The sequence below is a fragment of the Protopterus annectens genome, chromosome 4.part0 (genome assembly GCF_019279795.1).
Source record: "Protopterus annectens isolate FY-2018-M chromosome 4.part0, PAN1.0, whole genome shotgun sequence".
Lineage (NCBI taxonomy): Eukaryota > Metazoa > Chordata > Ceratodontiformes > Protopteridae > Protopterus > Protopterus annectens.
In genome coordinates, this window is record NC_056733.1 from 1,097,962,794 (window position 1) to 1,097,968,820 (window position 6,027).

Consider the following 6,027-nt stretch of genomic DNA (forward strand, 5'->3'; position numbering starts at 1 on the left):
AATTAAACTCAGACGACTTCCCTAAATCCACACTTGACTGGTGACAGAATACAAAAGGAACAACCAATGAAAATACCATCCCAAAAATATTGAAAAAATGATCTGAAGTAACTGACTTGAGAGAAACCTGAATTCCTGTGATAAAAGTGTAGCTACAAAAATGGCATTAGTCCATCCACAAAACAGTACACAACTATGTCCCATTAAACGTAATGGGAAAACAAAACTAACTAAAAACAAAATTGATAAGCTGAATATTTGAGGGTCAGCTATATAATTTCTTATGCAAATTTTAATTTGCAATTGCTACATTGCAAATAACTTTTGTAGACTTTAGAAAGGCAGTCATTGTATGCCCTAATTTGATTTCAGAGATCCAGAATATCAATTGTATTCATTAAGGAAGTAAAACAATTTCACACAGTGATGCCTTCTGTCCATATCTGAATAGTACACTGTGGAGTCACACATTGGTTTATTGAACTTGTAGTTGCCATGAACAGATGAAAAAACAGGTCATGGTAGCATGAATCTAAGTCTGAAAAGTAATCGGTATAGCATTAGAGACATTCTAGTTTTCTCTGTTGGGTTAGCTTTCTTTTGAGCACTGGTCAGTTTTTGAATGTTTGCCTGTTACCTGTGAGATGCTATTATTTATTTATTGTTTTCATTTTATCATTATGAAATGCTACATGAATTCTTAATTTGCAGAAAATAAACTTGATACATTGGTGTAATATGTAAAATAGAATTTGCACTCTGTGAAAAATCTAATTTATCCTATCAGGTAATGTACCACTTATAATTCTGTGGGCCAACTTTGCTTCAGAGCCAATCTGATTGATCATACTTGATAACAAAGGAAATGTTTTACTGATCTTGAAAAAAAAATTGTATAACTTTATATTAGTCTTTCTGATACTAGACCAAGGGACTGTATCTTTATACTTCACTCATATTCTTATGCATTTTCACAAACCAATTTACAATTTGCATTTTTCTTTGTTATATAATCCTTTCTTGGTTGATCATGTAAGCATGATATGAAAATTATTTTCTGTCCTTTAACAAAATTGATAATAACCTGTCAGTGGTGTTTCTTTTTTCCCCCTCTCATGTCTTGTGACCATTAGGCAGTGACATATTCTTACCACAATTCAAAAACGTAATACGGTAAATATTTCGGCAGGAACTAATGACACCACTATCTTTGGTACTAAATACCTAAGTTCTACAGTTCAGGTATACTGCAATTAGTTAATAGAAACACTAAAATACATGAAAAGATAGCCAGACAAACAGGTACACAGATATGCACTCCCTTAAGCTGCCAAACAACAGAGTTGTGTTGACGTGCAGAATATACAATGTGATCGGTGCTCCACCCCGGTTAACAAATTCAAAATAACATATGTATATATATATATATATATATATATATATATATATATATATATATATATATACAAACACAGAGAGAGAATAATGTCCATTACAATATTTATCCAGTAAGCCTGACCCAAGGTACTGTATACCAGAGAAATGTGTAGCAATAACATCAGAATGAAATATAAGATGAAAGAAAATGAAACTGAAACTTTAAAATACCTGACTGTGTGCAAATTGCGTCCATACCTGCGGTCCACCTTAATAAATCTATACTTGCGTTGCACCAGATCAAAAAGAGAGCTTACACTCTTGGAACACGAATTCCACTCGGAAAGATTATGCCTCCTACTTACTTAGAAGTTCAAAATTTTGAAAAAAAATGAACAATTAAGCTCCTTTTACTTGAACTTTGTTTTATTATATTTATTTATGTACAAATTTTCAAAAAAAACTCACCGTGTCGGTAGTTTCATTGGCTGAAGCTGTGTGGCGCCATCTACCAATAAAAAGCTAAAATATTTTTTGCGATCCACTTCCCTTTTTACAGGCGGAAATTGTAGCAGTTTTTTTTTTCTTTGAAGGCGCACTTTTAGCTAATCTCTGTGAAAAGGCAAGTCAAACTCTCCCCGTAGCTGTATTTTCAGCATTCAGGCGGAATCAAGCAAACTTAAGTCACGCCATGGACTATAATGGGTTGCGACTGTCGGTTAAACAACAAATATTCTCTTTGCTATTCATGTTTTGCATCTGTAAAAGAATTTATGGGCAAATGCATTATGTCATTTCTGAGGAATTAAAACCTGGTTCTGCGGTTGGAAACATAGCTAAAGATCTAGGATTACAACTACAAGGTATTTCTGCTCGAAACATAAGGTTTGTTTCTAAATCCAGTAAGCAGTATTTCAAATTAAATTCCAAGGACGGGATTTTAGTTGTGGGTGAAAAACTGGACAGAGAGCAGCTGTGTGGCCACAGCTTGTCTTGTTTTCTGCATCTTCAGCTCATAATGGACAATCCATTGGATCGCCGCAGCGTGAGTGTGGAGATACTGGATATAAATGACAACTCACCGCAATTCTCTATCGAAAATATCACTCTAGAAATAACAGAAGCAGCTATTGTAGGTACGAGCTTTACATTAGATGAGGCACAGGATCCCGACATTGGGCCAAATTCTTTATCGACCTACAGGCTTACTAAAAATGAACATTTTGAACTAAGTGTGAAAACGCATGATGATGGTGTCAAAGAGCCAGAAATTGTGGTGTTGAAGGGTCTGGACCGAGAACACCAAGCAGAACATCGTCTGATATTAACAGCTGTTGACGGGGGAGAGCCTGCCTTATCAGGTACGGTAAATGTTTTAGTTAAAGTCCTTGATGCGAACGATAATGCTCCAAGATTTAATAAATCATTATATAACGTGAGACTTCAAGAAAACATAACTGTAGGGACTGTTGTAATCCAAATGAAAGCTACTGACCCAGATGAAGGTACCAATGGGGAAATAGAATACTCACTAAAAAGGGATAAAACGTCTAGCAATGTAAATCAGGTATTTAGCATAGACTCACAGACGGGGGAGATCAGGACAATCAGTACTTTGGACTTTGAGGAAACTAGACAATATACTATCCACGTAATAGCTAGAGACAGGGGGTCCCCAGCTGCTGAAGGTTATTGTAGAGTCACTGTAGATCTCATCGATGTAAACGATAACGCCCCCGAAGTAATTATAAACTCTTTAACCAACCCCATCCAAGAAGATGCCACACCTGAAACTGTTGTGGCTTTATTAAGTGTTACAGACAGAGATTTTGGAGAAAATGGGCGCGTCAGTCTTTATCTAGCGCCTAATATTCCGTTCAAACTCGTATTATCATTTGAGGATCAGTATTCTCTGGTAACAAAAGGTCCACTGGATCGTGAGGTCACACCACAGTATAATATCACAATAAAGGCTACTGATTCGGGGTCTCCCTCATTATCTACCCAAAAACTGATTTTTATTGAAATTTCTGATGTGAATGACAACCCTCCACATTTTCCGCAGAGCTCATATACCATCCAGGTAAAAGAAAACAATCATCCAGGGTTATTTATTTGTTCTTTGATGGCTTATGATCGCGATAAAGGTAAGAACGCAAAACTTTCTTATTCACTTCGAGACAATACATATCAAAATATGCATATTTCTTCCTATTTTTATATAAATTCCGAAAATGGCACACTCTACAGTGCTCGGACTTTTGACTACGAGGACATACAGGTTTTCCAAGTACAGGTAGAGGTTGAGGACGGTGGTACTCCGCCACTGAGAGCCAATACAACAGTCCACGTATTCATTCTTGATGAAAACGACAATGCACCGAAAGTTATTTATCCAAAATCAGCACACGGTTCCTTGATCCAGCAAACGATTCCCCGCTCAGCACCAGTAGGTTACCTGGTGACCAAGGTTGTAGGAGTGGATGAGGACAGTGGTCATAATGCGTGGTTGTCCTACAGTCTTCATCCACCACAAGACACAGACTTTATTGTATCATTATATTCTGGTGAAATCCGCACAGCTAAGAGCCTTCAAGACCTAGTGGAAACTACTAGAGAGATTGTAATTGAGGTGAAAGACAATGGAAAACCAGCCCTTTCTACAATGTTACACTCATTTTATCTTTGGAAGAAAAAAGTTCCGAAGGATTGTCAAGCTCCAGGGAAATTCCTTTTACAACTTCTGGTGCTTCAGATTTAACATTGTATCTAATAATCGCTTTGATAGCAATTTCATTTATTTCATTTGTAACCTTCGCAGCTCTTACAGTTAACTGTTTGAGAAACAGAAAAGGTGGCACTTTCTGCTCTGCCGCTGTGTGCTGTTACAGGGATCCGGGTTTGGATCCAAAGTACACATATGACTACTCCGCAGGAAGTCTAAGGATACAGCTGAACTCTGATGGCCCTCTTAAATATGTAGAAGTGTGTCCAAGCGGGCTAATCTCTCGTCCACCAAACACAAGGTCAGGTTTTCATCCAGTGTCAGTTGAGGATGACTTTCTCTATATGGGATCTAGCAGTGCTACAGTTCCTAGGACCCATGGTGATCCTATTTCTTTAAATACAGAACATCGTATGGATCCAACTAGCATGGTATGGCATCTCAGTAATTTCTTCAATCTTTCTTTACAAGTAGCATGGCGATTTTTTTAACAAGAAACATCTGTATTAAATTATCATGTATGACATAGGCAATGTTACATAGCTGTTTGAGATAAGTAGAAGTTGCACCTTAAAGTGAAAAGGTACTCTGCACTACCTGAGTCAGGTGTAATCTGTAAGTAGGAAGGACATGCTGTAGATGCTCTAACAAACATACTGTTAAAACTGTTTTGTACTTTTTGATATATGGATTACAGGTTTTATATTCCCTAAACTGTGCAGCTAGGACATTCCTGTTACTCCAGGATTGAATTGACTGAATCCAGGTTTATATTTAAAACGTGTATCTTCCTACATGTATTTAAGCTTGTTACTGCTATACATTTCTTACACCGTACTGTGACTGCTGGAACCAAAGTGATGACTCAGAATGGATAATTCAGCCACTAGACTTGTTTTAACTAAATGTAGATTTGGAAAGAAGATGCATTATGTATAACATATGATAAACATCAAAATACCTGTTAGTAAAGTAAGTTGTGATACACCTTGATACTGTAGGAAGTACTACTCTAATGCCAATACTGTGTGGCAGAACTTCATTATTAGGGTTAAATTTTACTTTTGTGGTGCATTTAATAGTATGCATTGTGTTTAAAGTTTTTGTAAATATAAACTATTAATTTTGAAAATATGAGTTCTTGATACTGTAGGGCTACTCAGATTGCACCTACAAAACATACCTCTCAACTGTCCAGATTTTCACAAGAGTGTCGAGATTTTTGCCTTTTATTTTTGCTCCCTAAAAGTTGTTTTTTCCTGGCAAATCACTGAGTACTGAAGTCACTAAATACTGACATACATTTGAGTTTCCGACATCATAACCTTCAGAGTGCATGCTAATAGACATCCAGTTATTCTAGCAACTTTCTATGTTTGTAAGAGCAATGTTTAAAATCTGACCTTATATTTGGGCCTTTGTTCCCCAATTATTTTAGGTTTTGTCCAAATTTCTTGATCAAAGCAGTTGAGATGTATGCCACAAAATTTAAAATATGAGATGCACTTAGACTAAATATTTCAGTATTATATAATTCTCTCTTTTCTGTCTGGACCTTGTTAAATCTGTATAATGAATTTAGCTGGATTATTTCTGAAAGCCATGCCTGTTAGTGTTGAGTTAAAATTCTCCACAACACATATACAGTGAAGTATGTGAACTTACACTGTATGTCATAAGTTCTTGAGAACGTCAACAGTATTTAGGCCAAAATGGCTAAAAAAGAAAACTAATTCCCTTATATAAAGTTCAGATTTAGTATCTCCTGCCTAATCATCAATACTTTTCTTACAACTAGCCAAAGTAGTTGACTGGCAAATTTGCATACTAATGCAAGAAGCTTCACATGTTTACTACCGGTTTTGCATAATCTCCTTCAAAAGCTTACACATCAATGAAGTTGCACTTGCTCCACACCCAGAAAT

General features: G+C 36.3%; 1 pseudogene; it reads left to right on the forward strand.

Annotated features, from left to right (window-relative positions):
* The first annotated feature begins 1,991 nt into the window (after nucleotides 1-1,991).
* LOC122800415 lies at nucleotides 1,992-4,593 on the forward strand (annotated as a pseudogene).
* The last annotated feature ends 1,434 nt before the right edge of the window (nucleotides 4,594-6,027 follow it).